This window comes from Eriocheir sinensis, chromosome 62 (genome assembly GCF_024679095.1).
Source record: "Eriocheir sinensis breed Jianghai 21 chromosome 62, ASM2467909v1, whole genome shotgun sequence".
Lineage (NCBI taxonomy): Eukaryota > Metazoa > Arthropoda > Malacostraca > Decapoda > Varunidae > Eriocheir > Eriocheir sinensis.
The window spans coordinates 9,258,129-9,268,763 of record NC_066570.1 but is presented as its reverse complement, the minus strand read 5'-3'; the positions used below and the strand labels follow the sequence as shown (position 1 = coordinate 9,268,763).

Genomic DNA, 10,635 nt, shown 5'->3' with positions numbered 1-10,635 from the left:
CCCGCATACTATACCGCCCAAACGCAGCCCTCTGCGGATCCGTGACTTGAAAACTTGAATACGCACGATAAATATATTATGTGACCGTGGTCCATGTGGGAAACTGATCAGCTGGCGTTGTGATGCACGACGCCAAACGTTACACCACCAGGTGCCACCTACGAGGTGCTGTGCCTGTAAGTATATGTTTCTCCGTTTACACCGACTGCGTCATGACTGACTGACGTAGTCGATTTTGATCATTTATTGCATGAATATTACATTGTTGACAACTAAAAATAACATAATTAATAGTTACTATTGCCGGTTTCCTTCGTTACTTCATCCCGAATAGGTATAGCTCCCAGCTATCTGAACACAGTAATAATATTATAATAGGCTGTACTAATAATGTTAATATGATAAGCTAAAATAATACTAATATATTAGACTACCTATATAAAATATACCATTAGGATATATTAATGATATAATAGGATTAATATAATAGATTACCTATGTTAATTTTAATATAATACGCTGAAATAATATTAATATAATTTGCTATAACGATAATAATAATAGTAATAATAATAATAATAATAATAATAATAATAATAATAATAATAATAAACTTACTACCAAAGAACTATGCACATGCTACAGGTTTGACCAGTTTTCCATGAGACTGCTTTGTTATTGAAAATTGTGAGCTGTGATTTTCTAATTTTTTTATTATTTTTTTTTTACTGCCGACTACCAGTCCGCGGGCCATGGCGTAGCTTCGCTTACCGGCCGCCTCCGGCAAAATTTCACGAACAAAAGTTTGTCCAGGGGCCTCCAGTCAGTCTGTTACGCCACTGCCCGCACTGCCTTTTGTTCTTAGGACAGACGCTCCGAACTTCGGATTGGGAGCTGTGCTACTGCAGTACTACGATTTGATCCCTCACCCTGTGGCCTACGCCAGTCGGAAGCTGCTGGACCGTAAACAGAAGTACGCTACTATCGAGAGAGAAGCCCTCGCCATCTTGTTCGGGATCTCAAAGTTCGACTGCTATCTCAGAGGTAAAGAGTTTATTCTAGAGACAGACCACAAGTCGAAGTGCTCCAACGACAGACTGATGAGGTGGGCCCTTCAACTGCAGAACTACCCATTCCGGTTGATTCATCTTGCCGGCCGAGATAACGTAGGGGCAGACTTCCCAAGTCGCTCCTTGTGAGGTGAACGTTAGCCGTTCCTCCTTGTCATTTCTTGTTGTTTATTGCAATGTTTATATATCATGTTATTTCAGTTTAATCTACCTACGGTAGATTTTTGTAAGGGGGCTTGTGTGAGGGCTAAACTACCACACACACACACACACACACACACACACACACACACACTGGTATTTACACTCGGGGATAGTTATATGGTTAGTGCTTTTATTGATTGTTCTCCGCTCAACCAGCAGTTGGGGCGTTGATGCATGGTAACCCTGCCTTGCTTCGTCCGCCGTCTCGAGGCTTCCTCTGCTTCACTCCCTGGCGTCACTCATTCCACGTGGCGTCGAGGCGAGTCTATGTCAGCGGGTTATCAAGGGAGAAGAATCTGAGCGGAGCTGACCCCTGAGCGGGTGGGTTTCATCATAGTGCTTTTGGGGAGGCGGTGGGTGAATGGACAGAGTGACGGTCCCGCGTTCAGGAGGACGCGAGTTCAGTCCCCGCCCGGTGCCACCAAGCTGGGATTTTCCAGCCGCCGCCAAGTGGCTTAAAACTACCCACATGCTGTACAGAAGACCACCTATCAACCCTGACTCTAGATTCTAGGATTAAAGATGAGCTCCGGGAGGGCAACATGAGCCAATGCAAGATGGCGCAACTATAAACACTCGCCTGCGCCAGAACGGGCTGGGCCGACCATCAGGCCCCACCGGGAAGAAGCCTACCGGCGCAATAGGCCGCGACGTAAAAAAAAAAAGGCGTGGTGACGTCACGCGCAGTTGGAAGAATTCCTCGGGCGTGTTTCATCATCGCGCCACAAGCCACTTCCAAGTAGGATTGGGGGCGGTCTTGGGAGAAACTAGCGTTGCCAATCTTCCGCGTCGCTTTGACGTCCAATATGTCTTCATCGACCTAAATCACACTTCTATATTTATAATTCCATAATTATAAATATAAACAATTGATAGTTAGTTGAAATACAGCAATAGTATCTTCATTATAAGGAATATGTGCACGTATTTTTTTTCAGTCTGCATCTTTAACGGCACCACGGTGTAGACAAACATTTAGCCGGGCGGCGCCCCGCCTACATAAGGGCCTCAACACTCATCATCACCCGGAAGAGGCGCAGACGTCTCATCTGTGCCTTCGCAGTCACCTACCCTTCGCGCAGTCACCTACTAACCACGCCAGTGAAACGGGTCGGCTTGAGAACTTGATCTAGGAGTGTTATGTCTGAAAGGAAGGGAGCGAGAGTGGACATAGAAAGGGGGAAAGGGAGGTTGAAATACCTAAGGAAGAGAAAAAGGAAGTGAATGGTAATGTAGGAAGAGTAGGATATGAAAATGCATAGAAGCATGCTTAGGGCCACATGGGGAAGCAAGGTGTGCCCTATGTGTGAGAGAGGGGATTAAGTTAAAGCACATGCTGTCTAACGCCCCAGGCATGAGAGAGTTAGCAGTAATATATATTGGTGGGCCACATGGATATGCAAGGTGTGCCTTATGTGTGAGAGGGGATTGAGATAAATCACATGCTGCCTGACGCCCCAGGTATGAGAGAGAGAGAGAGAGAGAGAGAGAGAGAGAGAGAGAGAGAGAGAGAGAGAGAGAGAGAGAGAGAGAGAGATTATATTACCATAAGAGGATTTTTGGAGAAAGCTTAAGTACTGGAAAAGGTTGACTACTGAAAATGTTACTCCCTCCTGGCACTATCAACTCTTAATTTTTCTGCATTTTCAGGGGCTGCAACATGGAAACCAAATCACCTGCTCCTGTTGCTGCTGCACGTACCTCGATAAAATCCTCCTGCATGCCGTACAAAAGGAAAGCCAACTGAGGAAAGAGGCCTCACTTCTCCTTCTGGAACTGGTAACAGCTCACCGGAGGATCGTTGAGGAAAAAAAAATTAATCAATACATCACAGCAAGACAACGGGGGGAAGTCTGGGAGATCACCACCCAGATCAATGCATCATTTCCCGAAGTGATGAGGGATGTCGCCGAAATTGAAAAAAAATGGTGGACCCTCAAAGCACAAGGGAGGGAGGAGATCCACCAATACAGGAAGGCTGTGCGTGGAACAGATAAAAAATGTATTAATTCCTAAGATCAAGTGGATCCTTATATTGAGATCTTCCCTCCAGATCTGAGTCCCGTATGTAAACTCTGAGATTTCTATTTTGCTTCATAATATCAGATATAATTTAATTACACCTGCTCCTCCTGACATTTGTTGTAATTATTTTACCCGCTTATATTTAATCTTCGTAATTTCTTTAAATTTACTTTCCACCAGTGGGCCTTCCTCGTATAGCAAGATATTTTTTAATGCCATTTTATAATTCCCAATTCAAATCTTTGTCATACTTCAAACCAACCAAGATTTGAGTCATTGCAAAACAAACTATATGGTAAATGTCAGAGCTACATTTATTTTGGTTTGGTGACTGAAAATTAAGTTACTCATGCAATTGTTTAATCTTTCAGGTGGCGGACCTCCTCCTAAGTAGCTATCGGAGGTGACCCTGGCCGTGGAAGCCATTTTGGAAATAGAAAATGAAAGCATTTCGGGCGTTTCCGATTTCTTGGATGTGAACAGGCTGACAGTTGAGTGAGTATAACGTTACCTGAATTGTCTTACTATATGCAATATCTTCTGTGGGTTATGCTGTGCAATCTTTATCCTTAGTTGCTTTATATGTTACTTAAGCACTGGCCTATATATTGGTTTCTCATTTATTCAATAATTAGGTAAGATTCTTCTCGGAATCTTTATTTATTCTACTTGTTTCATGGTTGGGCACACGATAAATAAAAACTTCTTTAACCGTTACTTCGTTTGAGCAACATGCTCCGCTCACCACACTGTATTGCTGTGCAGACAAATGGTTGAAAAAAAGTTAAACTAGTACACAGTTACTCTTTTGTGATGACACTGAAACTTCAAACCCTTCTCAAGATACTCAAAAGAGTTTGCAATAACCATGGATAATTTTAAGCTCCATTACAATAATCTTATATTCACTGCCCCTCCTTTATGATCCCCACCCCAGCCTACTAAATTGGGAAGGCGGTTGCCGAGTGGTTCAACCATCGCTGAGGGATGGAAAATTATCAACAGATCTTCCATGAATACTAATAACTTCAGCGACTTTGTTTAAAAGTCGTCAAAACTACCCTTCGAGAAAGCCTACTATGCTATAGGCAGCACCTTCAAAAAATAAAAATAGATTCAAGTTTATTAATGAAATATTTTGGTTTGCAGACTTAAGTTCGTTAAAGGAAGTTTAATGTACAGAAGTTAATTAGTCCACTAGTGATTTTCAATGCAAACTTAAAAAGCCAAAGCCAATTTTAGAAACAATTATCTTACCGATCACTTGTATTATTACCTCTTTTGTATGTGTTTCAGAGAACATCAAGCTGCGAACAGTGCCTCTGCGGGAGCTGTGTCTGGACAGCGCCATCCAGGGCAGTTCTGGTTAGTATTGTGAACATGTTCTGTAAATGTTTTAGACATTGCCAAGTGGTTCAATCATCGCTGAGGGATGGCAAATTATTCAAAGATCTTCCAAGAGCACAAACTTCAGCGACTTTGTTCAAAAGTCGTCAAAATTACCCCTCATGAAAGCCTACTATGCCATGGGCAGGACCTACAGAAAAATAAAAAAATACAAGCTTATTAATGAAATAGTTTGGTTTGCAGACGTTTGTTAAAGGAAGTTTAATGTACAGAAGTTAATTAATCCACTAGTGATTTTCAATGCAAACAATTGTTAACAAATAATATTGAAAGTTTGTCATAGTTTGCCTGTATCCAACCTATCACTTATATTAACCACTTTTATGTGTCTTTCAGCGACCAACAAGCCGTGGACAGTGCCTCTGCGGGAGCTGTGTCTGGGCAGCGCCATCCAGGGCAGTTATGGTTAGTATTGTGAACATGTTCTATAAATATTGTGGACCTTCTGTTTGGAAGGTTGTGGTACTCACATGTCATCATGGAACAGGTTATTATAAGAATGTAAGGAGTCTGCAAGAGGCCATTTGGCCTATACAAGGCAGCTCCCGTAATCCTAACCCCACCTTACCTCATTATCCATGAATTTATCCAACCTCTTGAATGTATCTATGGTCTTGGCACCCAAGTCTGTTCCACTCATCCACCACTCTATTGGTAAACCAATTCTTGCCTAAATCTTTGTTGAATCAGAAGGTGCAATGTTTTTCTTTTGCAATATTACATTATATTTTTCAGTCAACCTCTCCTGAAATTCCATGTCAATGAACTTGTTGACAGTGATTCAGTTCTACCAGCTTCAAACTTTCCCTTGAGTTGTAGGCTGACAATGCTAAGTGGCAAATTCCATCCGAGATTCATTTAACCCGTCTAGTGTGACTGTCACGGATTTTGCCTTCACTGGTAGCCTGGTCGCATATACTCCTAGGTGTTTGTCTCTGTCGTGTATAGTAGAGTTTTTCCCATGTGGTATTGGTGTACTGGATATCCCCTCCTAAGATTCAGTTCACATTTTTTTTCATTGAATTGTAGCAAACACTTGTAGCTTGGTGGTGTCTTCTTGTAGGAAATTTGCAGTCAAGGGGTTAATGTGAGAAACTGGAAACATCCATAAATGTACTTCTTGTCAACCTTTACCGACCTTTCTTACAGTTCCTATTTGTGTTAAAGGATGATTATCAGCCTATTATCTTCGCTTGTGTTGACAGTGTATTTTTTTTCCAGCAACCAACGAGAAAAAAGCTGCCCTGCGGGGGCAGATGGAGGGTACAGCAATGTGATAGCCATACCAACTTTCGATGATCAGCGTTACAACAATGACGAAAAAAGACAACTAGAACTTGCACTTCTGCGAGCAAACATTGAACATGTGATTGCCTAAAAGAGGGCCTGTGACGCAGAGGCAGCGTACAAAATCGCATTGACAAAAAAACTTAATGGAGACCAATAAACAAAATAGTTCTGAAACATGTAATTTATTCTACATCCTTGCATGAAGATCCCATGCAGAATCAACTTTGTCCAAAAGTGCTTTACAAGTTTGATGAACATGTACATTAGAATGTCTGCATTACGGATGAACATGTACATTAGAATGTCTGCATTACGGATGAACATATACATTAGAATGTCTGCATTACGGATATGATTCAGGAAGGACTGTGTCAAACTGGTGACTACTCCGTAAGACTGATTCAACTTATTACCCACACAGTCCATCAATGCCTTGTCTGGAGGGATTCCTGGGCTTGTCGTTGTAAGGTGGGCAAGGTGACATCCCCCCAGCGTAAGTCCTTATTAATTAATTGATTGAAGACAATGTTCCTTGTAAAGCTGTTGAAGGGGGTCCATTGCAACAGCTTATGTCGCAACCCTGCGAGGAATTAAAACTTGCTTTGAGAAAAAGGCAACCAAGTATTACACCATCTCAAGCATCCATGAACAGACTGAAATGTGGCATTCAACCGAGAAAGATGAAGAAATAAGTGATAAGGATGATAAATGTATGGGGCTAGATATCGTTTAAAGATGGAGGCTGGACGAGTTGGAGATGACTGAAATTCTTTTCAAAGCTTCTGAATATGAGTGTGACTAAGGATGTAACTGACTTGTGGGAAGGTATAGAAAGGGTTAGTGTGGTAGTGGCAGGTAAATAAATGACGGGGGTTGCGTATAAATATTGCCCAGAGTTGAAGTTGCAAATTACAAAAAAAATAATAAACTGGGAAAGATTGTGAATAAATGTGACCAGTATTGAAAGGGGATGAGTATTATACCTGCCACCTATGGACCAAATAATACAAGAAAATATATATATTAAGGGTTCAAACATTTCTTCACCAAAAATGTAAGCGAGCAATGTGTTCTCTGAAGAGAGCCTCTTCATGGACAGCAGCAGGTCTGCCATCCTCTGGTTGGAACCCCTCATCACCAACAGGTTCATCACCAATGTCATCCTGCGGCAGATATGGAGTCTATTAAAGGGTTGATAGTACTACTACCATTGAAAGAGTTCTCATACAATTATTATTATTTTAAAGAAGGATGTCATAATATATAATGCTTAATTAATACTTTACGATATTTCATGTGATGGACTGAAAGACAAAGTATCTACAAAGATGACTGTATAACTCATACAGAGAAGTATAGTTGGAGGTGGGATATAGCTCTAGAAATTAAACAATTATACATCCACAAAAAATAGTGAATGTAGAAAATATCTCAGGGTATGTGAAAGGTTAATATCTATTATTATTATACTATTCCCTAATATTATCAATACAGTTAAAAACTGGCATGTTAATATTAATCACCCTTTCATAGTCTAGCACTAATACCATTTATTCTTCTTCTTCTGCTTACCTCTTCGTCAAGCTCGATGTTACGTAGCTTACAAATGTTGTGGAGTATGCCACACGCCATAATGACTCCGCAAGCTTTTCTGGGTTCGAGCCTGATTTCTCCGTGCAGGACGTGAAATCGATTCTCTTAGAATCCGTGAGTCGTGAGTAAACCCTGGCTACCTCGCCATCATATCCCGCAGCTTGTACTGTGCATCAAATAACACTTGCACATTGATGCTGTGGTAGTTCATGCGGTTGATGTACACTTCTTCGTGCTCATGTGGGGCCACTATTCTTACGTGGGTGCCATCAACAGCACCCACCACACCGGGAAAACCAGCAATTTCGGCAAACTCCAACTTCATTTTCTGCTGCTTCCCCCGGTTTAAAGAGAAGCCCATGAACCGCCTCATATTCTCTTGGGTCACGAGAGCATCCACGGTCTGGGTGATGATTCTGCTGACTGTGGCCCGAGAAACTCCAAAGTCATCTGCGCTGCACTGCTGCATTTTCCCGGTGGCGAGGTACCGCAGAGTCAACGCCACTTTCAGCTCCGCCGTGACCGCACGGCTCCTCTCAGTCCTGTTGCCAATCACGTGTCGCACCAAGTCAGTGACAAACAACAGGCCAGCACGATCCACCCTGTACCTCTTCTTGAACTCGGTGTCATCGTACTCGTTAAAGATGTCCCTTCTCGGGCGAAAATTCCTTGGTCGGTGCTGGCGGGGTTGTTCATGGGCTGCCATATTTACAGTCTGACGCTTGGGACCTTCCTTGGGAGCGCTTGGGAGACCCCGCACGGCCTCCCAAGGCGGCGAGCGAGATAGGCAGAGTTCTAAGGCTTGGGAGCTTTCGTGAAACATGCCCAAGGTTTCTCGCACGCTTGGGACTCCTTGAGCACACTTCCAAGGACTTGGGAACTTTGATGAAACCCACCCCACTTGAGCGTCTGACGCCTTCCTCTCATCTATTGGAGCCTTGGAGCCAAGTGGGCGCTGTCTACCTGTGCCTCCGTCCACCCTACCCGCTCCAGATTCTCCACGCCGGGCTGACACAGCCTGTCCGTCACGTTGGATCACCCGTCACCCTCACGTCACCATCTTCGGGTTCTCATGCAGTTGCCATTCTGCTGAGCCCGTAACCCTCTATTAAGTTACGTCTTCCAGGTAGCTGTTCATCCCTGCTGACTCTACCGTCTTCTCTTCACCCGAGGAACCACTCTCAGCTGCCGGGTCGGGCTGCCGCGTCCCATGTGTCCTCTCCATTTCTGGTTGAGGTTACGGGAGGTATACTGGACTTATATTTATATACATACACTGAAACTTTTTGCTTGTTTTGCTCATATTCCTTAAGAAACCTGGTGAAGGTATAATCATCCTTGGACTCGATTGAAGTAGTTGCCGACGTTCTCCTATCTTTAATCAGTCCTACTAGCATCTGATCCTCCTGGCCTTGACAAGTATAAATAGGTTAGTAGGATAGGAGTGTGTCGTATGTGATTTGCCCAGTTTAAAGCCCTTATTTCCCATCAGCCTGAACTAGACTCGCTGTCCATTTACCTGCACTTAACTACCAAAAGTTCACATCAATAATTAACTAATACGTGACCTTCCCCTAAACTTTTCAGCCAGTTATTAATGAAAAGTACCATAGGTAAGACATTCTATATAATATTGTGGGATAATATATTCTTGAATACCAGTGGCTCGTTATTGGGGTAAAGTATCTGAAGCCCATAAGTGCTAATTAACTAGTGATTTGTGATAATTTAACGGAGAGTGGACTATTGTAAATCACCAATTTTTATCCTGTTCACGGTTATTACCAGCCCTGTCCACTAGTCGTTAGCCATCTTGTTTCGGGTTAAGGCTAGTGATCCTTTTTTTTTCTATTATTTTTTTTTACGTCGTGGCCTATTGCGCTGGTAGGCTTCTTCCCGGTGGATCCTGATGGTCGGTCCAAGGCTTCTTCCCGGTGGGGCCTGATGGTCGGCCCAGCCCGTTCTGGCGCAGGCGAGTGTTTATAGTGGCGCCATCTTGCATTGGCTCATGCTGCCCTCCCGGAGCTCATCTTTAATCCTGGAATCTACAGTCCGAGTTGATAGGTGGTCTTCTGGACAGCATGTGGGTAGTTTTAAGCCACTCAGCGGCGGCTGAAAAATCCCAGCTTGGTGGCACCGGTCGGGGATTGAACTCGCGTCGTCCTGAACGCGGGGCCGTCACGCAATCCATTCAGCCACCGCCTGCTAGATAGTTACCATCAGTATCGATAACAAGCCATCATTATTCGGCTGTTATCCCTGTTAATTAACCTTTTCTAAAGAACACCTTTGGCCATAATTGACCTGCTAGTTATTCAACTGAATAACAGTAAGCCTCTTATTGCCTTATAACATTTTTCCTGTCATTTATAAGGCCACTAGCAGGTTTCACTTATAGTTTGTGGAACTCTTCGATGCTGCCCATTCCTGATGTTGACTTAATCCTGGGTAACGATCTTGTGGGAAGTCTGGTATATCCATCAGTGATAATATGTAAGTCACCCTTGTCCGAGACTTCAACAGCTGATCTCGAACAAAATCAACCCGGCTTACTCCCTAGTTACGCCATTACTAGATCACAATCCAAAGCTAGTAAAACCCCTGAGCCTACCTTACCTCCCCAGAGTCTCATTCCCATAGCTGGGCACGATAACAGAAATCCTTATTCCCGATAACCGATAACTGATAATGGAAAACCTTATCGGTGATAACCGATATTCGTTAACTGGAGACACAAATATAGGCGATAACCGATAATCGATACCCGATATCTCTTACTAAATCAGCTTCCTCGAGGCTGGGGGTTCTGTACCGTCTCCGCCAGTTCTTCTCCCCTGCACAGTTGCTGTCCATATACAGGGGCCTTGTCCGCCCTCGTATGGAGTATGCATCTCATGTGTGGGGGGGCTTCACTCACACAGCTCTTCTGGACAGAGTGGAGGCTAAGGCTCTTCGTCTCATCAGCTCTCCTCCTCATACTGATAGTCTTCTACCTCTTAAATTCCGCCGCAATGTTGCCTCTCTTTCTATCTTCTCGAACCTCTTT

The 10,635-nt window shown here is 43.3% G+C and overlaps 1 long non-coding RNA gene across 1 annotated transcript; it reads left to right on the top strand.

Annotated features, from left to right (window-relative positions):
* Positions 1–3,671: 3,671 nt before the first annotated feature.
* LOC126986535 (uncharacterized) lies at positions 3,672–6,139 on the top strand. The gene is made up of 4 exons (XR_007739809.1): positions 3,672–3,794; positions 4,596–4,664; positions 5,043–5,111; positions 5,928–6,139. It is a non-coding gene; the product is annotated as an uncharacterized LOC126986535 (long non-coding RNA).
* Positions 6,140–10,635: the final 4,496 nt, after the last annotated feature.